Genomic DNA, 24,273 nt, shown 5'->3' on the forward strand with positions numbered 1-24,273 from the left:
AGTTCCCTTTGTAATGAGACGCAGCACAGATGTCAAGAATCCCACCTTGGTGCTGGGTGCAGCCTCCTGAGCGTTGTTATTTGCTGTACAGGAGTCTGCGCTGTCGTGTTATCCCCTGGCCTAGCGCTGTTAGCGCTGCCCATCTTCTGACCTCATTTAATGTTGGCTGGTGCGGTTCGCGATGCCCATGAATCACAGCCCCGCAGTGTATTGACATAGTTAAAACACTGCGGGGCTGGGATTCATGGCCTGGCGCAGTACATATGTTCGCCTCTCGCTTGGGTTCTTACACCTGCTTCAGACTATGTGGCGTCAGCTGATCCCTTATCGCATGCCACGGCCATGAAGCCGCACAGTCTGAAGAAGGCGGAAGGAGATGAGGGACAGGCGAACTGATGCACTGCTCATGCCCATCAAACACACCCTCGCAGTCCCAAGAAATAAGACACCGAGGGGCGTTGTGTGGGTCAGGGCGGCCGCAGAGGCGCAGGCAGCCACACAATGATGCCAGAAGACGGGCAGCGCTACCAAGGGGGTTGCAGCGTGTCATTACAAAGGAAAGTCACACCACCGGGACGGTTAAATGGTCACACAGAGGACACATTTTAGACGTGTTTTCCGTTCCACATGTGCGAGGAGAATACGTTTATGAGCCACCTTGCACACATGCAGCATTACCGCTGTACAAGGTGGCCTTAAAAACGTACAAACGCCTGGGGGAGGGGGGACAGGTTCCCTTCAATTTCAGTTCTTGTGTCTGCGTGGCTTTTGCAGGACACGATGCCGGCTGCACAGCAGGGGAACAGCTGGCGGTGCTGAACCCCACTGACACATTGGCTGGTGTTTTTCTCTGTGCAGCTAGCAGTACCGGGCCCCAACTGGCGGTGTTGGAGCCCGGGGTCAGCAGGAGGAGGAGATGGAGCAGAGTGTAGGCCGAAGCCTGCACTGGCGGCAGCTTTTGGGTCTGTTGTGCCTGCGTGGCAGTTGCAGGACACGTTGCCGGCTGCACAGCAGGGGAACAGCTGGCGGTGCTGAACCCCACTGACACATTGGCTGGTGTTTTTCTCTGTGCAGCTAGCAGTACTGGGCCCCAACTGGCGGTGTTGGAGCCCAGGGCTCTGCAGGGGGAGCAGAGTGTAGGCCGAAGCCTAATCGAACCAATTTCAAAGGTAACCTTTAACCCCCCCTCAGGGGTTACAAAGTAGAAGAGCCACAGCTTATGCAGCAGTAGTGGTGCACAAGTCAAAGGTTGCTCTTTTAATTTGGCTCCTTGCACACGCTGAATGGAACACGTATAACATTTAGCCCTTTATACAGTCAAACTGTGTTGGAGGCGCGAGTTCCCTTTGTAATGAGACGCAGCACAGATGTCAAGAATCCCACCTTGGTGCTGGGTGCAGCCTCCTGAGCGTTGTTATTTGCTGTACAGGAGTCTGCGCTGTCGTGTTATCCCCTGGCCTAGCGCTGTTAGCGCTGCCCATCTTCTGACCTCATTTAATGTTGGCTGGTGCGGTTCGCGATGCCCATGAATCACAGCCCCGCAGTGTATTGACATAGTTAAAACACTGCGGGGCTGGGATTCATGGCCTGGCGCAGTACATATGTTCGCCTCTCGCTTGGGTTCTTACACCTGCTTCAGACTATGTGGCGTCAGCTGATCCCTTATCGCATGCCACGGCCATGAAGCCGCACAGTCTGAAGAAGGCGGAAGGAGATGAGGGACAGGCGAACTGATGCACTGCTCATGCCCATCAAACACACCCTCGCAGTCCCAAGAAATAAGACACCGAGGGGCGTTGTGTGGGTCAGGGCGGCCGCAGAGGCGCATGCAGCCAAACAATGATGCCAGAAGACGGGCAGCGCTACCAAGGGGGTTGCAGCGTGTCATTACAAAGGAAAGTCACACCACCGGGACGGTTAAATGGTCACACAGAGGACACATTTTAGACGTGTTTTCCGTTCCACATGTGCGAGGAGAATACGTTTATGAGCCACCTTGCACACATGCAGCATTACCGCTGTACAAGGTGGCCTTAAAAACGTACAAACGCCTGGGGGAGGGGGGACAGGTTCCCTTCAATTTCAGTTCTTGTGTCTGTGTGGCTTTTGCAGGACACGATGCCGGCTGCACAGCAGGGGAACAGCTGGCGGTGCTGAACCCCACTGACACATTGGCTGGTGTTTTTCTCTGTGCAGCTAGCAGTACCGGGCCCCAACTGGCGGTGTTGGAGCCCGGGGTCAGCAGGAGGAGGAGATGGAGCAGAGTGTAGGCCGAAGCCTGCACTGGCGGCAGCTTTGGGTCTGTTGTGCCTGCGTGGCTGTTGCAGGACACGTTGCCGGCTGCACAGCAGGGGAACAGCTGGCGGTGCTGAACCCCACTGACACATTGGCTGGTGTTTTTCTCTGTGCAGCTAGCAGTACCGGGCCCCAACTGGCGGTGTTGGAGCCCAGGGCTCTGCAGGGGGAGCAGAGTGTAGGCCGAAGCCTAATCGAACCAATTTCAAAGGTAACCTTTAACCCCCCCTCAGGGGTTACAAAGTAGAAGAGCCACAGCTTATGCAGCAGTAGTGGTGCACAAGTCAAAGGTTGCTCTTTTAATTTGGCTCCTTGCACACGCTGAATGGAACACGTATAACATTTAGCCCTTTATACAGTCAAACTGTGTTGGAGGCGCGAGTTCCCTTTGTAATGAGACGCAGCACAGATGTCAAGAATCCCACCTTGGTGCTGGGTGCAGCCTCCTGAGCGTTGTTATTTGCTGTACAGGAGTCTGCGCTGTCGTGTTATCCCCTGGCCTAGCGCTGTTAGCGCTGCCCATCTTCTGACCTCATTTAATGTTGGCTGGTGCGGTTCGCGATGCCCATGAATCACAGCCCCGCAGTGTATTGACATAGTTAAAACACTGCGGGGCTGGGATTCATGGCCTGGCGCAGTACATATGTTCGCCTCTCGCTTGGGTTCTTACACCTGCTTCAGACTATGTGGCGTCAGCTGATCCCTTATCGCATGCCACGGCCATGAAGCCGCACAGTCTGAAGAAGGCGGAAGGAGATGAGGGACAGGCGAACTGATGCACTGCTCATGCCCATCAAACACACCCTCGCAGTCCCAAGAAATAAGACACCGAGGGGCGTTGTGTGGGTCAGGGCGGCCGCAGAGGCGCAGGCAGCCAAACAATGATGCCAGAAGACGGGCAGCGCTACCAAGGGGGTTGCAGCGTGTCATTACAAAGGAAAGTCACACCACCGGGACGGTTAAATGGTCACACAGAGGACACATTTTAGACGTGTTTTCCGTTCCACATGTGCGAGGAGAATACGTTTATGAGCCACCTTGCACACATGCAGCATTACCGCTGTACAAGGTGGCCTTAAAAACGTACAAACGCCTGGGGGAGGGGGGACAGGTTCCCTTCAATTTCAGTTCTTGTGTCTGCGTGGCTTTTGCAGGACACGATGCCGGCTGCACAGCAGGGGAACAGCTGGCGGTGCTGAACCCCACTGACACATTGGCTGGTGTTTTTCTCTGTGCAGCTAGCAGTACCGGGCCCCAACTGGCGGTGTTGGAGCCCGGGGTCAGCAGGAGGAGGAGATGGAGCAGAGTGTAGGCCGAAGCCTGCACTGGCGGCAGCTTTTGGGTCTGTTGTGCCTGCGTGGCAGTTGCAGGACACGTTGCCGGCTGCACAGCAGGGGAACAGCTGGCGGTGCTGAACCCCACTGACACATTGGCTGGTGTTTTTCTCTGTGCAGCTAGCAGTACTGGGCCCCAACTGGCGGTGTTGGAGCCCAGGGCTCTGCAGGGGGAGCAGAGTGTAGGCCGAAGCCTAATCGAACCAATTTCAAAGGTAACCTTTAACCCCCCCTCAGGGGTTACAAAGTAGAAGAGCCACAGCTTATGCAGCAGTAGTGGTGCACAAGTCAAAGGTTGCTCTTTTAATTTGGCTCCTTGCACACGCTGAATGGAACACGTATAACATTTAGCCCTTTATACAGTCAAACTGTGTTGGAGGCGCGAGTTCCCTTTGTAATGAGACGCAGCACAGATGTCAAGAATCCCACCTTGGTGCTGGGTGCAGCCTCCTGAGCGTTGTTATTTGCTGTACAGGAGTCTGCGCTGTCGTGTTATCCCCTGGCCTAGCGCTGTTAGCGCTGCCCATCTTCTGACCTCATTTAATGTTGGCTGGTGCGGTTCGCGATGCCCATGAATCACAGCCCCGCAGTGTATTGACATAGTTAAAACACTGCGGGGCTGGGATTCATGGCCTGGCGCAGTACATATGTTCGCCTCTCGCTTGGGTTCTTACACCTGCTTCAGACTATGTGGCGTCAGCTGATCCCTTATCGCATGCCACGGCCATGAAGCCGCACAGTCTGAAGAAGGCGGAAGGAGATGAGGGACAGGCGAACTGATGCACTGCTCATGCCCATCAAACACACCCTCGCAGTCCCAAGAAATAAGACACCGAGGGGCGTCGTGTGGGTCAGGGCGGCCGCAGAGGCGCATGCAGCCAAACAATGATGCCAGAAGACGGGCAGCGCTACCAAGGGGGTTGCAGCGTGTCATTACAAAGGAAAGTCACACCACCGGGACGGTTAAATGGTCACACAGAGGACACATTTTAGACGTGTTTTCCGTTCCACATGTGCGAGGAGAATACGTTTATGAGCCACCTTGCACACATGCAGCATTACCGCTGTACAAGGTGGCCTTAAAAACGTACAAACGCCTGGGGGAGGGGGGACAGGTTCCCTTCAATTTCAGTTCTTGTGTCTGTGTGGCTTTTGCAGGACACGATGCCGGCTGCACAGCAGGGGAACAGCTGGCGGTGCTGAACCCCACTGACACATTGGCTGGTGTTTTTCTCTGTGCAGCTAGCAGTACCGGGCCCCAACTGGCGGTGTTGGAGCCCGGGGTCAGCAGGAGGAGGAGATGGAGCAGAGTGTAGGCCGAAGCCTGCACTGGCGGCAGCTTTGGGTCTGTTGTGCCTGCGTGGCTGTTGCAGGACACGTTGCCGGCTGCACAGCAGGGGAACAGCTGGCGGTGCTGAACCCCACTGACACATTGGCTGGTGTTTTTCTCTGTGCAGCTAGCAGTACCGGGCCCCAACTGGCGGTGTTGGAGCCCAGGGCTCTGCAGGGGGAGCAGAGTGTAGGCCGAAGCCTAATCGAACCAATTTCAAAGGTAACCTTTAACCCCCCCTCAGGGGTTACAAAGTAGAAGAGCCACAGCTTATGCAGCAGTAGTGGTGCACAAGTCAAAGGTTGCTCTTTTAATTTGGCTCCTTGCACACGCTGAATGGAACACGTATAACATTTAGCCCTTTATACAGTCAAACTGTGTTGGAGGCGCGAGTTCCCTTTGTAATGAGACGCAGCACAGATGTCAAGAATCCCACCTTGGTGCTGGGTGCAGCCTCCTGAGCGTTGTTATTTGCTGTACAGGAGTCTGCGCTGTCGTGTTATCCCCTGGCCTAGCGCTGTTAGCGCTGCCCATCTTCTGACCTCATTTAATGTTGGCTGGTGCGGTTCGCGATGCCCATGAATCACAGCCCCGCAGTGTATTGACATAGTTAAAACACTGCGGGGCTGGGATTCATGGCCTGGCGCAGTACATATGTTCGCCTCTCGCTTGGGTTCTTACACCTGCTTCAGACTATGTGGCGTCAGCTGATCCCTTATCGCATGCCACGGCCATGAAGCCGCACAGTCTGAAGAAGGCGGAAGGAGATGAGGGACAGGCGAACTGATGCACTGCTCATGCCCATCAAACACACCCTCGCAGTCCCAAGAAATAAGACACCGAGGGGCGTTGTGTGGGTCAGGGCGGCCGCAGAGGCGCAGGCAGCCAAACAATGATGCCAGAAGACGGGCAGCGCTACCAAGGGGGTTGCAGCGTGTCATTACAAAGGAAAGTCACACCACCGGGACGGTTAAATGGTCACACAGAGGACACATTTTAGACGTGTTTTCCGTTCCACATGTGCGAGGAGAATACGTTTATGAGCCACCTTGCACACATGCAGCATTACCGCTGTACAAGGTGGCCTTAAAAACGTACAAACGCCTGGGGGAGGGGGGACAGGTTCCCTTCAATTTCAGTTCTTGTGTCTGCGTGGCTTTTGCAGGACACGATGCCGGCTGCACAGCAGGGGAACAGCTGGCGGTGCTGAACCCCACTGACACATTGGCTGGTGTTTTTCTCTGTGCAGCTAGCAGTACCGGGCCCCAACTGGCGGTGTTGGAGCCCGGGGTCAGCAGGAGGAGGAGATGGAGCAGAGTGTAGGCCGAAGCCTGCACTGGCGGCAGCTTTTGGGTCTGTTGTGCCTGCGTGGCAGTTGCAGGACACGTTGCCGGCTGCACAGCAGGGGAACAGCTGGCGGTGCTGAACCCCACTGACACATTGGCTGGTGTTTTTCTCTGTGCAGCTAGCAGTACCGGGCCCCAACTGGCGGTGTTGGAGCCCAGGGCTCTGCAGGGGGAGCAGAGTGTAGGCCGAAGCCTAATCGAACCAATTTCAAAGGTAACCTTTAACCCCCCCTCAGGGGTTACAAAGTAGAAGAGCCACAGCTTATGCAGCAGTAGTGGTGCACAAGTCAAAGGTTGCTCTTTTAATTTGGCTCCTTGCACACGCTGAATGGAACACGTATAACATTTAGCCCTTTATACAGTCAAACTGTGTTGGAGGCGCGAGTTCCCTTTGTAATGAGACGCAGCACAGATGTCAAGAATCCCACCTTGGTGCTGGGTGCAGCCTCCTGAGCGTTGTTATTTGCTGTACAGGAGTCTGCGCTGTCGTGTTATCCCCTGGCCTAGCGCTGTTAGCGCTGCCCATCTTCTGACCTCATTTAATGTTGGCTGGTGCGGTTCGCGATGCCCATGAATCACAGCCCCGCAGTGTATTGACATAGTTAAAACACTGCGGGGCTGGGATTCATGGCCTGGCGCAGTACATATGTTCGCCTCTCGCTTGGGTTCTTACACCTGCTTCAGACTATGTGGCGTCAGCTGATCCCTTATCGCATGCCACGGCCATGAAGCCGCACAGTCTGAAGAAGGCGGAAGGAGATGAGGGACAGGCGAACTGATGCACTGCTCATGCCCATCAAACACACCCTCGCAGTCCCAAGAAATAAGACACCGAGGGGCGTTGTGTGGGTCAGGGCGGCCGCAGAGGCGCAGGCAGCCAAACAATGATGCCAGAAGACGGGCAGCGCTACCAAGGGGGTTGCAGCGTGTCATTACAAAGGAAAGTCACACCACCGGGACGGTTAAATGGTCACACAGAGGACACATTTTAGACGTGTTTTCCGTTCCACATGTGCGAGGAGAATACGTTTATGAGCCACCTTGCACACATGCAGCATTACCGCTGTACAAGGTGGCCTTAAAAACGTACAAACGCCTGGGGGAGGGGGGACAGGTTCCCTTCAATTTCAGTTCTTGTGTCTGCGTGGCTTTTGCAGGACACGATGCCGGCTGCACAGCAGGGGAACAGCTGGCGGTGCTGAACCCCACTGACACATTGGCTGGTGTTTTTCTCTGTGCAGCTAGCAGTACCGGGCCCCAACTGGCGGTGTTGGAGCCCGGGGTCAGCAGGAGGAGGAGATGGAGCAGAGTGTAGGCCGAAGCCTGCACTGGCGGCAGCTTTTGGGTCTGTTGTGCCTGCGTGGCAGTTGCAGGACACGTTGCCGGCTGCACAGCAGGGGAACAGCTGGCGGTGCTGAACCCCACTGACACATTGGCTGGTGTTTTTCTCTGTGCAGCTAGCAGTACCGGGCCCCAACTGGCGGTGTTGGAGCCCAGGGCTCTGCAGGGGGAGCAGAGTGTAGGCCGAAGCCTAATCGAACCAATTTCAAAGGTAACCTTTAACCCCCCCTCAGGGGTTACAAAGTAGAAGAGCCACAGCTTATGCAGCAGTAGTGGTGCACAAGTCAAAGGTTGCTCTTTTAATTTGGCTCCTTGCACACGCTGAATGGAACACGTATAACATTTAGCCCTTTATACAGTCAAACTGTGTTGGAGGCGCGAGTTCCCTTTGTAATGAGACGCAGCACAGATGTCAAGAATCCCACCTTGGTGCTGGGTGCAGCCTCCTGAGCGTTGTTATTTGCTGTACAGGAGTATGCGCTGTCGTGTTATCCCCTGGCCTAGCGCTGTTAGCGCTGCCCATCTTCTGACCTCATTTAATGTTGGCTGGTGCGGTTCGCGATGCCCATGAATCACAGCCCCGCAGTGTATTGACATAGTTAAAACACTGCGGGGCTGGGATTCATGGCCTGGCGCAGTACATATGTTCGCCTCTCGCTTGGGTTCTTACACCTGCTTCAGACTATGTGGCGTCAGCTGATCCCTTATCGCATGCCACGGCCATGAAGCCGCACAGTCTGAAGAAGGCGGAAGGAGATGAGGGACAGGCGAACTGATGCACTGCTCATGCCCATCAAACACACCCTCGCAGTCCCAAGAAAAAAGACACCGAGGGGCGTTGTGTGGGTCAGGGCGGCCGCAGAGGCGCAGGCAGCCAAACAATGATGCCAGAAGACGGGCAGCGCTACCAAGGGGGTTGCAGCGTGTCATTACAAAGGAAAGACACACCACCGGGACGGTTAAATGGTCACACAGAGGACACATTTTAGACGTGTTTTCCGTTCCACATGTGCGAGGAGAATACGTTTATGAGCCACCTTGCACACATGCAGCATTACCGCTGTACAAGGTGGCCTTAAAAACGTACAAACGCCTGGGGGAGGGGGGACAGGTTCCCTTCAATTTCAGTTCTTGTGTCTGCGTGGCTTTTGCAGGACACGATGCCGGCTGCACAGCAGGGGAACAGCTGGCGGTGCTGAACCCCACTGACACATTGGCTGGTGTTTTTCTCTGTGCAGCTAGCAGTACCGGGCCCCAACTGGCGGTGTTGGAGCCCGGGGTCAGCAGGAGGAGGAGATGGAGCAGAGTGTAGGCCGAAGCCTGCACTGGCGGCAGCTTTGGGTCTGTTGTGCCTGCGTGGCTGTTGCAGGACACGTTGCCGGCTGCACAGCAGGGGAACAGCTGGCGGTGCTGAACCCCACTGACACATTGGCTGGTGTTTTTCTCTGTGCAGCTAGCAGTACCGGGCCCCAACTGGCGGTGTTGGAGCCCAGGGCTCTGCAGGGGGAGCAGAGTGTAGGCCGAAGCCTAATCGAACCAATTTCAAAGGTAACCTTTAACCCCCCCTCAGGGGTTACAAAGTAGAAGAGCCACAGCTTATGCAGCAGTAGTGGTGCACAAGTCAAAGGTTGCTCTTTTAATTTGGCTCCTTGCACACGCTGAATGGAACACGTATAACATTTAGCCCTTTATACAGTCAAACTGTGTTGGAGGCGCGAGTTCCCTTTGTAATGAGACGCAGCACAGATGTCAAGAATCCCACCTTGGTGCTGGGTGCAGCCTCCTGAGCGTTGTTATTTGCTGTACAGGAGTCTGCGCTGTCGTGTTATCCCCTGGCCTAGCGCTGTTAGCGCTGCCCATCTTCTGACCTCATTTAATGTTGGCTGGTGCGGTTCGCGATGCCCATGAATCACAGCCCCGCAGTGTATTGACATAGTTAAAACACTGCGGGGCTGGGATTCATGGCCTGGCGCAGTACATATGTTCGCCTCTCGCTTGGGTTCTTACACCTGCTTCAGACTATGTGGCGTCAGCTGATCCCTTATCGCATGCCACGGCCATGAAGCCGCACAGTCTGAAGAAGGCGGAAGGAGATGAGGGACAGGCGAACTGATGCACTGCTCATGCCCATCAAACACACCCTCGCAGTCCCAAGAAATAAGACACCGAGGGGCGTTGTGTGGGTCAGGGCGGCCGCAGAGGCGCAGGCAGCCAAACAATGATGCCAGAAGACGGGCAGCGCTACCAAGGGGGTTGCAGCGTGTCATTACAAAGGAAAGTCACACCACCGGGACGGTTAAATGGTCACACAGAGGACACATTTTAGACGTGTTTTCCGTTCCACATGTGCGAGGAGAATACGTTTATGAGCCACCTTGCACACATGCAGCATTACCGCTGTACAAGGTGGCCTTAAAAACGTACAAACGCCTGGGGGAGGGGGGACAGGTTCCCTTCAATTTCAGTTCTTGTGTCTGCGTGGCTTTTGCAGGACACGATGCCGGCTGCACAGCAGGGGAACAGCTGGCGGTGCTGAACCCCACTGACACATTGGCTGGTGTTTTTCTCTGTGCAGCTAGCAGTACCGGGCCCCAACTGGCGGTGTTGGAGCCCGGGGTCAGCAGGAGGAGGAGATGGAGCAGAGTGTAGGCCGAAGCCTGCACTGGCGGCAGCTTTTGGGTCTGTTGTGCCTGCGTGGCAGTTGCAGGACACGTTGCCGGCTGCACAGCAGGGGAACAGCTGGCGGTGCTGAACCCCACTGACACATTGGCTGGTGTTTTTCTCTGTGCAGCTAGCAGTACCGGGCCCCAACTGGCGGTGTTGGAGCCCAGGGCTCTGCAGGGGGAGCAGAGTGTAGGCCGAAGCCTAATCGAACCAATTTCAAAGGTAACCTTTAACCCCCCCTCAGGGGTTACAAAGTAGAAGAGCCACAGCTTATGCAGCAGTAGTGGTGCACAAGTCAAAGGTTGCTCTTTTAATTTGGCTCCTTGCACACGCTGAATGGAACACGTATAACATTTAGCCCTTTATACAGTCAAACTGTGTTGGAGGCGCGAGTTCCCTTTGTAATGAGATGCAGCACAGATGTCAAGAATCCCACCTTGGTGCTGGGTGCAGCCTCCTGAGCGTTGTTATTTGCTGTACAGGAGTCTGCGCTGTCGTGTTATCCCCTGGCCTAGCGCTGTTAGCGCTGCCCATCTTCTGACCTCATTTAATGTTGGCTGGTGCGGTTCGCGATGCCCATGAATCACAGCCCCGCAGTGTATTGACATAGTTAAAACACTGCGGGGCTGGGATTCATGGCCTGGCGCAGTACATATGTTCGCCTCTCGCTTGGGTTCTTACACCTGCTTCAGACTATGTGGCGTCAGCTGATCCCTTATCGCATGCCACGGCCATGAAGCCGCACAGTCTGAAGAAGGCGGAAGGAGATGAGGGACAGGCGAACTGATGCACTGCTCATGCCCATCAAACACACCCTCGCAGTCCCAAGAAAAAAGACACCGAGGGGCGTTGTGTGGGTCAGGGCGGCCGCAGAGGCGCAGGCAGCCAAACAATGATGCCAGAAGACGGGCAGCGCTACCAAGGGGGTTGCAGCGTGTCATTACAAAGGAAAGACACACCACCGGGACGGTTAAATGGTCACACAGAGGACACATTTTAGACGTGTTTTCCGTTCCACATGTGCGAGGAGAATACGTTTATGAGCCACCTTGCACACATGCAGCATTACCGCTGTACAAGGTGGCCTTAAAAACGTACAAACGCCTGGGGGAGGGGGGACAGGTTCCCTTCAATTTCAGTTCTTGTGTCTGCGTGGCTTTTGCAGGACACGATGCCGGCTGCACAGCAGGGGAACAGCTGGCGGTGCTGAACCCCACTGACACATTGGCTGGTGTTTTTCTCTGTGCAGCTAGCAGTACCGGGCCCCAACTGGCGGTGTTGGAGCCCGGGGTCAGCAGGAGGAGGAGATGGAGCAGAGTGTAGGCCGAAGCCTGCACTGGCGGCAGCTTTGGGTCTGTTGTGCCTGCGTGGCTGTTGCAGGACACGTTGCCGGCTGCACAGCAGGGGAACAGCTGGCGGTGCTGAACCCCACTGACACATTGGCTGGTGTTTTTCTCTGTGCAGCTAGCAGTACCGGGCCCCAACTGGCGGTGTTGGAGCCCAGGGCTCTGCAGGGGGAGCAGAGTGTAGGCCGAAGCCTAATCGAACCAATTTCAAAGGTAACCTTTAACCCCCCCTCAGGGGTTACAAAGTAGAAGAGCCACAGCTTATGCAGCAGTAGTGGTGCACAAGTCAAAGGTTGCTCTTTTAATTTGGCTCCTTGCACACGCTGAATGGAACACGTATAACATTTAGCCCTTTATACAGTCAAACTGTGTTGGAGGCGCGAGTTCCCTTTGTAATGAGACGCAGCACAGATGTCAAGAATCCCACCTTGGTGCTGGGTGCAGCCTCCTGAGCGTTGTTATTTGCTGTACAGGAGTCTGCGCTGTCGTGTTATCCCCTGGCCTAGCGCTGTTAGCGCTGCCCATCTTCTGACCTCATTTAATGTTGGCTGGTGCGGTTCGCGATGCCCATGAATCACAGCCCCGCAGTGTATTGACATAGTTAAAACACTGCGGGGCTGGGATTCATGGCCTGGCGCAGTACATATGTTCGCCTCTCGCTTGGGTTCTTACACCTGCTTCAGACTATGTGGCGTCAGCTGATCCCTTATCGCATGCCACGGCCATGAAGCCGCACAGTCTGAAGAAGGCGGAAGGAGATGAGGGACAGGCGAACTGATGCACTGCTCATGCCCATCAAACACACCCTCGCAGTCCCAAGAAATAAGACACCGAGGGGCGTTGTGTGGGTCAGGGCGGCCGCAGAGGCGCAGGCAGCCAAACAATGATGCCAGAAGACGGGCAGCGCTACCAAGGGGGTTGCAGCGTGTCATTACAAAGGAAAGTCACACCACCGGGACGGTTAAATGGTCACACAGAGGACACATTTTAGACGTGTTTTCCGTTCCACATGTGCGAGGAGAATACGTTTATGAGCCACCTTGCACACATGCAGCATTACCGCTGTACAAGGTGGCCTTAAAAACGTACAAACGCCTGGGGGAGGGGGGACAGGTTCCCTTCAATTTCAGTTCTTGTGTCTGCGTGGCTTTTGCAGGACACGATGCCGGCTGCACAGCAGGGGAACAGCTGGCGGTGCTGAACCCCACTGACACATTGGCTGGTGTTTTTCTCTGTGCAGCTAGCAGTACCGGGCCCCAACTGGTGGTGTTGGAGCCCGGGGTCAGCAGGAGGAGGAGATGGAGCAGAGTGTAGGCCGAAGCCTGCACTGGCGGCAGCTTTTGGGTCTGTTGTGCCTGCGTGGCAGTTGCAGGACACGTTGCCGGCTGCACAGCAGGGGAACAGCTGGCGGTGCTGAACCCCACTGACACATTGGCTGGTGTTTTTCTCTGTGCAGCTAGCAGTACCGGGCCCCAACTGGCGGTGTTGGAGCCCGGGGTCAGCAGGAGGAGGAGATGGAGCAGAGTGTAGGCCGAAGCCTGCACTGGCGGCAGCTTTTGGGTCTGTTGTGCCTGCGTGGCAGTTGCAGGACACGTTGCCGGCTGCACAGCAGGGGAACAGCTGGCGGTGCTGAACCCCACTGACACATTGGCGAGGTGTTTTTCTCTGTGCAGCTAGCAGTACCGGGCCCCAACTGGCGGTGTTGGAGCCCGGGCTCTGCAGGGGGAGCAGAGTGTAGGCCGAAGCCTGCACTGGAGCAAGTTGAAAGGAAACCTTTAACCCCCCCCCCCAGGCGTTTGTAGCTGGAAGAGCCATCGTGTACAGCACTAATGCTGGAAAAGGTAAACTTAGCTCTTTTAATTATGGTCCTTGCAGATGCTGAACCTAACACTTATGAAATGTGTCCCCTCACAGCGTTCAACCGTCCGGTAGGTGGAACTTTCCTTTGTCATGTGACGCAGCACAGCCGTCATTTTTACCCCCTTGTCGCCGTGCGCCGCCTCCTCAGCGTTGTTTGAATCTGTCCCGGAGCCTGCGCTGTTAGGTTACCCCTTGGCCATGCACACATTTTGCGCTGCCCGTCTTCTGACATCATTTGCTGTCAGGCTGGCTGCGCCTGTGCGGGTGCGCTGTCCGAGATTCAGCCTCGCGGTGTCGTCTAATGTAATCCCACCGCGGGTCTGGGATCCGTGTCCATGCGCAGTGCATATCCTCGCCTCTCACACCCCTCCCAACGGCTTCTTAAGACTGTGCGGTGTCACGGCCGTGGCATGCTATTAGGGATCAGCTGACACCGAACAGTCTGAAGAAGCCGTAGGGAGGGGAGTGAGAGGCGAGGATATGCACTGCGCATGGACACGGATCCCAGGCCCGCGGTGGGATTACATTAGACGACACCGCGAGGCTGAATCTCGGACAGCGCACCCGCACAGGCGCAGCCAGCCTGACAGCAAATGATGTCAGAAGACGGGCAGCGCAAAATGTGTGCATGGCCAAGGGGTAACCTAACAGCGCAGGCTCCGGGACAGATTCAAACAACGCTGAGGAGGCGGCGCACGGCGACAAGGGGGTAAAAATGACGGCTGTGCTGCGTCACATGACAAAGGAAAGTTCCACCTACCGGACGGTTGAACGCTGTGAGGGGACACATTTCATAAGTGTTAGGTTCAGCATCTGCAAGGAGCACCACGAAAAGAGGCACTTTTTCCCTTTGCATCATTACTGCTGCACAAGGTGGCTCCTTCAGTAACAAACGCCTGGGGGGGGGGGGACAGGTTCCCTTAAATTTAACTTGTTGTGCCTGCGTGGCGGTCGCAGTACACGTTGCCGTATACACAGCAGGGGAACAGCTGGCGGTGCTGAACCCCACTAACACATTGGCGAGGTGTTTGGCTCTGTGCGTACAGCACTTCTGGACGGCAACTGGCGGTGTTGGAGCCCAGGGGCAGGTGGAGGAGTAGGAGGTTGGAGGAGGTAGGAGGGATTGCCACACACACAGCAGGGGAACAGCTGACGTTACTGAACCCCAATAACAGAGGAGGGACTGTTGACTGTGCGTACAGCACTTCTGGACGGCAACTGGCGGTGTTGGAGCCCAGGGACAGGTGGAGGAGGAGGTAGGAGGAGGTAGGAGGGATTGCCACACACACAGCTGGGGAACAGCTGACGTTACTGAACCCCAATAACAGAGGAGGGACTGTTGACTGTGCGTACAGCACTTCTGGACGGCAACTGGCGGTGTTGGAGCCCAGGGACAGGTGGAGGAGGAGGTAGGAGGAGGTAGGAGGGATTGCCACACACACAGCAGGGGAACAGCTGACGTTACTGAACCCCAATAACAGAGGAGGGACTGTTGACTGTGCGTACAGCACTTCTGGACGGCAACTGGCGGTGTTGGAGCCCAGGGACAGGTGGAGGAGGAGGAGGTTGGAGGAGGTTGGAGGAGGTAGGAGGGATTGCCACACACACAGCAGGGGAACAGCTGACGTTACTGAACCCCAATAACAGAGGAGGGACTGTTGACTGTGCGTACAGCACTTCTGGACGGCAACTGGCGGTGTTGGAGCCCAGGGACAGGTGGAGGAGGAGGTAGGAGGAGGTAGGAGGGATTGCCACACACACAGCAGGGGAACAGCTGACGTTACTGAACCCCAATAACAGAGGAGGGACTGTTGACTGTGCGTACAGCACTTCTGGACGGCAACTGGCGGTGTTGGAGCCCAGGGACAGGTGGAGGAGGAGGTAGGAGGAGGTAGGAGGGATTGCCACACACACAGCTGGGGAACAGCTGACGTTACTGAACCCCAATAACAGAGGAGGGACTGTTGACTGTGCGTACAGCACTTCTGGACGGCAACTGGCGGTGTTGGAGCCCAGGGACAGGTGGAGGAGGAGGTAGGAGGAGGTAGGAGGGATTGCCACACACACAGCAGGGGAACAGCTGACGTTACTGAACCCCAATAACAGAGGAGGGACTGTTGACTGTGCGTACAGCACTTCTGGACGGCAACTGGCGGTGTTGGAGCCCAGGGACAGGTGGAGGAGGAGGAGGTTGGAGGAGGTTGGAGGAGGTAGGAGGGATTGCCACACACACAGCAGGGGAACAGCTGACGTTACTGAACCCCAATAACAGAGGAGGGACTGTTGACTGTGCGTACAGCACTTCTCGACGGCAACTGGCGGTGTTGGAGCCCAGGGACAGGTGGAGGAGGAGGTAGGAGGAGGTAGGAGGGATTGCCACACACACAGCAGGGGAACAGCTGACGTTACTGAACCCCAATAACAGAGGAGGGACTGTTGACTGTGCGTACAGCACTTCTGGACGGCAACTGGCGGTGTTGGAGCCCAGGGACAGGTGGAGGAGGAGGTAGGAGGAGGTAGGAGGGATTGCCACACACACAGCTGGGGAACAGCTGACGTTACTGAACCCCAATAACAGAGGAGGGACTGTTGACTGTGCGTACAGCACTTCTGGACGGCAACTGGCGGTGTTGGAGCCCAGGGACAGGTGGAGGAGGAGGTAGGAGGAGGTAGGAGGGATTGCCACACACACAGCAGGGGAACAGCTGACGTTACTGAACCCCAATAACAGAGGAGGGACTGTTGACTGTGCGTACAGCACTTCTGGACGGCAACTGGCGGTGTTGGAGCCCAGGGACAGGTGGAGGAGGAGGAGGTTGGAGGAGGTTGGAGGAGGTAGGAGGGATTGCCACACACACAGCAGGGGAACAGCTGACGTTACTGAACCCCAATAACAGAGGAGGGACTGTTGACTGTGCGTACAGCACTTCTGGACGGCAACTGGCGGTGTTGGAGCCCAGGGACAGGTGGAAAAGCAGAGGAACACAATGTAGGCCGAAGCCTGAGAAAGTCGAAAGGGAACCTTTAACCCCCCCCCAAGGCGTTTGTAGCTGAAAGAGCCAGCTTGTGCAGCACAAAAGATGCAAAAGGAAAAGGTGGCTCTTTTCATCATGCTCCTTGCAAACACAGAACTAAACACTTATAAAATGTGTCCCCTGCAACCGTAAAACCGTCCCGGAGGTGGGACTTTCCTTCGTAATGTGACGCAGCACAGCCGTCATTCCTACCCCCCCGGCGCCGCGCACCGGCTCCTCAGCGTTGGTTTATTCCGTCCCGGAGCCTGCGCTGTTATGTTATCCCGTGGCCAGGCACACTTAGCGCTGCCCGTCTTCTGGCATCATTTGGTGTCAGGATGGCTGCGCCTGTGCGGCCGCGCTGGCAGAGAGCCCGCCTCGCAGTGTCTTCTGATTTAATCCCACTGGGGGCCTGGGATCCATGGACATGCGCAGTGCATATCCTCGCCTCTCACTCCCCTCCCTACGGCTTCTTAAGACTGTGCGGTGTCACGGCCGTGGCATGCTATTAGGGACCAGCTGACACCGAACAGTCTGAAGAAGCCATAGGGAAATGAGTGAGAGGTGGAGGTTCAGATATGCACTGCGCATGTCCATGGATCCCAGGCCCCCAGTGGGATTAAATCAGAAGACACTGCGAGGCGGGCTCTCTGCCAGCGCGGCCGCACAGGCGCAGCCATCCTGACACCAAATGATGCCAGAAGACGGGCAGCGCTAAGTGTGCCTGGCCACGGGATAACATAACAGCGCAGGCTCCGGGACGGAATAAAACAACGCTGAGGAGCCGGTGCGCGGCGCCGTGGGGGTAGGAATGACGGCTGTGCTGCGTCACATTACGAATAGTGTTGAGCGATACCGTCCGATACTTGAAAGTATCGGTATCGGAAAGTATCGGCCGATACCGGCAAAATATCGGATCCAATCCGATACCGATACCCGATACCAATACAAGTCAATGGGACTCAGGTATCGGACGGTATTCCTGATGGTTCCCAGGGTCTGAAGGAGAGGAAACTCTCCTTCAGGCCCTGGGAACCATATAAATGTGTAAAATAAAGAATTAAAATAAAAAATATCGCTATACTCACCTGTCCGACGCAGCCGGGACCTCGGCGATTGTAAGCGGCAGCGTTGTTTCTTTAAAATTCGCGCTTTTACATGCTTACGTGAATTCCCGGCTTCTGATTGGTCAGGGCGGCCATGTTGCCGGGACTCGGACCAATCACAGCAAGCCGTGACGAAATTACGTCACGGCTTGCTGTGATTGGTCCGCGTCCCGGCAATATGGCGCCGTGACCAATCACAAGCCGTGACGTCACGGGAGGCTGGACACGCGCGCTTTTCAAAATAAGCGCGTGTCCAGCCTCCCGTGACGTCACGGCTTGTGATTGGTTAATGGCGGCCATGTTCCTGGGACGCGGACCAATCACAGCAAGCCGTGACGTAATTTCGTCACGGCTTGCTGTGATTGGTCCGCATCCCGGCAATATGGCGCCGTGACCAATCACAAGCCGTGACGTCACGGGAGGCTGGACACGCGCGCTTTTCAAAATAAGCGCGTGTCCAGCCTCCCGTGACGTCACGGCTTGTGATTGGTTAATGGCGGCCATGTTGCCGGGACGCGGACCAATCACAGCAAGCCGTGACGTAATTTCGTCACGGCTTGCTGTGATTGGTCCGCGTCCCGGCAACATGGCCGCCCTGACCAATCAGAAGCCGGGAATTCACGTAAGCATGTAAAAGCGCGAATTTTAAAGAAACAACGCTGCCGCTTACAATCGCCGAGGTCCCGGCTGCGTCGGACAGGTGAGTATAGCGATATTTTTTATTTTAATTCTTTCTTTTACACCTTTTTACATTAATGTTGTTTCGATACCGATATCCGATATTACAAAAATATCGGATCTCGGTATCGGAAATTCCGATACAGCAAGTATCGGCCGATACCCGATACTTGCAGCATCGGAATGCTCAACACTAATTACGAAGGAAAGTCCCACCTCCGGGACGGTTTTACGGTATCAGTGGACACATTTTATAAGTGTTAAGTTCTGCGTGTGCAAGGAGCTAAACAAAAATAGCTACCTTTTCCTTGTGCAGCATTACTGCTGCACAAGGTGGCTCTTTCAGTAACAAACGCCTTGGGGGGGGGACAGATTCCCTTACATTTCAGTTGTTGTGTCAGCGTGGCGGTCGCATGACACATTGCCGGCTACACAGCTGGGGATCAGCTGACGTTACTGAAACCCAATAACACTGGGTCGTATGTTTTGACTGTGCAGACGGCACTTCTGAGCCTCAACTGGCGGTGTTGGAGCACAGGAATTTAAGTTCAGGTGGTAGAAAGATGAACACAACAGGAGACCTGGATAACGTATACAGTGACCTAATTATTTAATCAGGAGGAGGAGTGGCAAATTCCTGCGAGATCCAGGCCTTGTTCATTTTCAGGAAAGTAAGCCGGTCAACGTTATCGGAGGATAGTCGCATGCGACGGTCAGTTAGTACACCACCTGCAGCACTAAATACACGTTCCGATAATACACTGGCCGCAGGGCAAGACAGCACCTCCAATGCATACTGGCTTAGCTCTGGCCATGTATCCAGCTTTGAGACCCAAAACTTGAAAGGGGAAGAGCCGTCTGGGAGTACAGCAAGAGGGCAAGACATGTAGTCTGTCACCATCTGACGGAACCGTTGCCTCCTGCTGACTGGAGCCGTCTGTGATGGTGTAGACTTTTGTGGGGGGCACAGAAAACTGCCACAGTTGGGCCATACTGGTCTTGCCTTGGGCAGAGGCACTGCTTCTGCTCCCTCTTTGTGCAGAGCCTCCTCCACTGCCTGGACGCACTGAGCTGCTTTGTAATGCACTAGCAGCACTTCTCTCAGTTGGAATGGAGAAGATGATGGAATTGACCAGTGTGTCTTGGTACTCCCGCATTTTTCGCTCCCGGTTCAACGGTGTGATGAGGCTTTCTACGTTGTCCCGGTAGCGAGGATCGAGGAGGGTGAACACCCAATAATCAGACATGTTGAGAATGTGGGCGATGCGGCGGTCGTTTCTCAGGCACTGCAGCATGTAATCCACCATGTGCTGCAGACTGCCAACTGCCCAAGAAACGCTGTCCCCTGCTGGAGGCGTGATCTCTGCCTGCTCGTCATCACCCCACCCTCGCTGTACACACTGAGTACTGGACAATTCGGTAACTCCCTCCTCTGGACGGACGTCTTCCTCCTCCATTGACTCCTCCTCATCCTCCTCACAAACTGTCCCCTGCCTACGCGTTTGTGAGGAACCACGTGGCGCTGACTGTCCAGAAGATGATGGAAATGGTGAATCCTCATCCTCCACCTCTTCCACAACATCATCCCTTAGCGCTTGCAGTGATTTTTCAAGCAGGCAGATAAGGGGGACAGTCATGCTGACTAGTGCATCATCTGCACTCGCCATCCGCGTGGAATAATCAAAGGGACGCAAAACCTGGCAGACGTCATTCATAGTGGCCCACTCTGTGGTTGTGAAGTCTGTACGGCGCTGACTGCGACTTTTTTGCGCCTGAAGCAGCTGGTACTCCATTACAGCTTGCTGCTGCTCACACAACCGCTCCAACATATGTAACGTGGAATTCCACCTGGTAGGTAGGTCACATATGATGCGATGTTCCGGCAGGCGGTGTCGGCGCTGCAGAGCCGCAATGCGCGCTTTTGCCGTGCTGGAACGCCGCAAGTGAGCACACTCTAGGCGGACCTTGTGCAGCAGTGCATCAAGATCCGGATAGTCCCTCAAAAAGCTCTGCACGACCAAATTGAGCACATGTGCCAGACATGGGATGTGAGTGAGGTTGCCGAGGCCCAGAGCTGCCACCAGATTTCGGCCATTATCACACACTACCATGCCTGGCTGGAGATTCGCTGGCACAAACCACACATCGCTCTCCTGCTTGATGGCATTCCAGAGCTCCTGCGCTGTGTGGCTACGATTCCCCAAAAAAATTAATTTCAACACGGCCTGTTGACGTTTGGCCACGGCTGTGCTCATGTCGGTCGTAACAGGTACACGTTCATCACGGGTCCATGTGGAGGTGGACTGTGACGGCTCCTGCAGCGATGATTCTGAGGAACTGGTGTAAGAGGAGGAGTCAATGCGTACAGAATGGATTCCTGCAATCCTTGGAGTGGGCAGGACACGTCCTGCGCCACTCGCACGGTCTGTACCTGGCTCAACGACATTAACCCAATGGGCAGTGAGGGAAAGGTATCGCCCCTGTCCATGTTGACTGGTCCACGCATCGGTGGTGAGGTGGACCTTGCTACTGACGGCGTTCAGAAGCGCGTGTTTTATGTGTCCCTCCACATGCTTGTGCAGGGCAGGGACGGCTTGCCTGCTGAAGTAAAAGCGGCTGGGCACATTGTACTGTGGGACTGCCAATGACATCAAGTCACGGAAGCTGTCAGTCTCCACCAGCCTGAATGACAGCATTTCCAGTGACAGCAGTTTGGCAATGCCTGCAGTCAGAGCCTGTGCTCGTGGGTGGTTTGACGAGAAAGGCCGCCTTTTCTCCCATGCCTGTACTACCGATGGCTGTAGACTGGGCTGGGAGTGTGTGGATGACTGGGAAAGTGGTGCTGCGGGTGGAATTACAGCGGGTCTCTGGACAACAGGGCCAGAGGTTCTTCCACGGCGATCCTGGGAGGAAGCCGAACCAGCTGCGTGTGAGCTAGAGGAAGAGGCAACACGAGCTGAAGAGGTGGTAGCTGCCGCTGTTGGTTGGCCTACCTCTTCAGTGTGTTTTTCTAACTCCGCCGGGTGCCTGTTGCGCACATGTTTCCACATGTTGGAGGTATTGAGGTTGCTGACATTTCGACCTCTTTTGACTTTTTGATGACACACGTTGCATCTGACATAGCAAATGTCATCTGCAACTGTGTCAAAAAAGGACCAGGCACTGCAAGTCTTGGGAGCGCCCTTTTTGGCTTTTGGAAGAGACATGCTCCTAACGGGTGCCAAAGCGGAGGCTGCAGGATCCGCGGTCTTCCCCCTCCCTCTCCCTCTTTGGGCCGTACGGGGAATCTCTTCCTCAGAGCTGCTCCCACCACCTTCCTGTCCCTCACGCCAAGATGGGTCGAGGACCTCATCATCTACACTGCCCTCTGCCCCCAACTGCTCCTCCTGGGTAGTCTCAGCAGCAGAGCACGCACCAGTAAGTGGCACCTGAGTGTCATCATCAGCTGATGCGGCCTGCGATGTGGTGACCGGAGCCACTGGCCCACCCGCCTCTTCAGAGGAAGACAGAAAAAGCTGTTGGGCATCACTGCACCCTGCCTCTTCTTCCATTTCTCCAATGCTGCTTGGCTGGCCCCCTGTTTCCAAGCCAAGAGATTCAGAGAACAGAAGTAGAGACGGCTCCTGTCCTGGGCTCTCTGTCTGCCTGGGCAATTTGGCAGGTGGTGAAGAGACAGATGGCTGCTCTCCAGTGCTCTGTGTCTGAGAGGATGTGGCACTAATGGAAGTTGATGCATTAGCTGCCATCCATCCGACAACAGCTTCAATTTGGTCTTGACGCAGCAGCGGTGTACGACGCTCTGACACAAAGCTGCGCATGAACGACTGTTGCCTGGTGAAAGTGGGTGCTGATGAGTCACCGGTGCCCGCAGCAGGCACAGAATCCCCACGTCCCCTCCCTGCTCCGCGCCCACGCCCACGCCCACGTGCCTTACTCACTGCCTTCTTCATCTTGGTTGACTGATAAAGATAAGCAGAAAAGTACTAACGGATTTGTGTGCTTATTCCTGAGCAACTCCTCCTAACAGGTATAAGAAACACTAATTTTCTAAAGTGTGGACTAGACTTTAATATGAGCTAATGTGGCCTACAGAAATGTAAAGTGGTGTCACTGGTGTGTTTGGTGAACTTTATTATTTATTTCTTTTTTGGGGGCTGAACTGACAACAGATAGAGCTGCAGTCACACAGAGACCGTGCAGACAGCCGTAAACGGCGCTGCAAGGCCCAAAAACCCTCCTCTACTTTATCCTATGTAGTGTTTTTCCACAAATTAGCTGGAGACGGGTGGAAAGACACTAATAGGATTTTTTTAAATTAATTAGCAGCAGACTACACTACTTGAAAAAAAATTTAAAATTGATTTGGCGGTATGACGCAGTGAACAACCCTGAGCTGGAGACAACCAGGCTACGGCTGCTCACAGACTACAGGGCGAGCTGCAGTCACACGGAGACCGTGCAGACAGCCGTAAACGGCGCTGCAAGGCCCAAAAACCCTCCTCTACTTTATCCTATGTAGTGTTTTTCCACAAATTAGCTGGAGACGGGTGGAAAGACACTAATAGGATTTTTTAAAATTAATTAGCAGCAGACTACACTACTTGAAAAAAAATTAAAATTGATTTGGCGGTATGACGCAGTGAACAACCCTGAGCTGGAGACAACCAGGCTACGGCTGCTCACAGACTACAGGGCGAGCTGCAGTCACACGGAGACCGTGCAGACAGCCGTAAACGGCGCTGCAAGGCCCAAAAACCCTCCTCTACTTTATCCTATGTAGTGTTTTTCCACAAATTAGCTGGAGACGGGTGGAAAGACACTAATAGGATTTTTTTAAATTAATTAGCAGCAGACTACACTACTTGAAAAAAAATTAAAATTGATTTGGCGGTATGACGCAGTGAACAACCCTGAGCTGGAGACAACCAGGCTACGGCTGCTCACAGACTACAGGGCGAGCTGCAGTCACACGGAGACCGTGCAGACAGCCGTAAACGGCGCTGCAAGGCCCAAAAACCCTCCTCTACTTTATCCTACGTAGTGTTTTTCCACAAATTAGCTGGAGACGGGTGGAAAGACACTAATAGGATTTTTTTGAATAAATTAGCAGCAGACTACACTACTTGAAAAAAAAAAAAAAAAAAGAACAGTATGAGGCAATGAACCACCCTCCCTGAACTGAATACAACCAGCTATGGATGGCCTATGTGGCTGCACTCAGACTAGAGAGTGGGCTGCACTCACACACACACACACACACAGACCTTGCAGATCGCTGTGAAAACAGCGCTACAAGGCAAAAGCAAGGTGAATAGTAGGTGAACACAGCGGTTGCTAAATTAGCCTTTGGAAAGCACAAAGAAGCAAATCGCTATCTCTAAACTGTCCCTCAGTCAGCAAACAGCGTCCTGTCACTAACTGAATTCACAGCAGAGTGATCGGAAAATGGCGCCAGCGACTTTTAAACTGCATCATGACATCATTTCAGCAGCCAATCACAGCCTTGCCAGTAGTTTCATGCCCTCCATGCTAAACAGGATGTGCCCACACTTGGAATCATTCTCATTGGCTGAATTTCGGAATTTTGAATCTGGGAACTTCCGATTCCGGTATCCGATACGCGGCAAGTATCGGAATCCCGGTATCGGAATTCCGATACCGCAAGTATCGGCCGATACCCGATACTTGCGGTATCGGAATGCTCAACACTAGCAGTGAATGTACATCACGATATACGCATATTCCATGTGTTGCAATCTGGACAGGGATAAGCCATACCCTCACTATAACTTTTTTGAGAACTAATTATTGTGAACCTCCTGCAACCTCCTCAGATGGTTTGTGGCCCAATCGTGTCATTGTATGGAAGACAAGGGCCAGCTGAGGGCTATTCGCTACTAAGATCGCAGTGCTTGTTTCTGTATGTGATCTGTCTGTGATCTCTGTGACTATTGCAAGG

This window comes from Ranitomeya variabilis, chromosome 6 (genome assembly GCF_051348905.1).
Source record: "Ranitomeya variabilis isolate aRanVar5 chromosome 6, aRanVar5.hap1, whole genome shotgun sequence".
Taxonomy (NCBI): Eukaryota; Metazoa; Chordata; class Amphibia; order Anura; family Dendrobatidae; genus Ranitomeya; species Ranitomeya variabilis.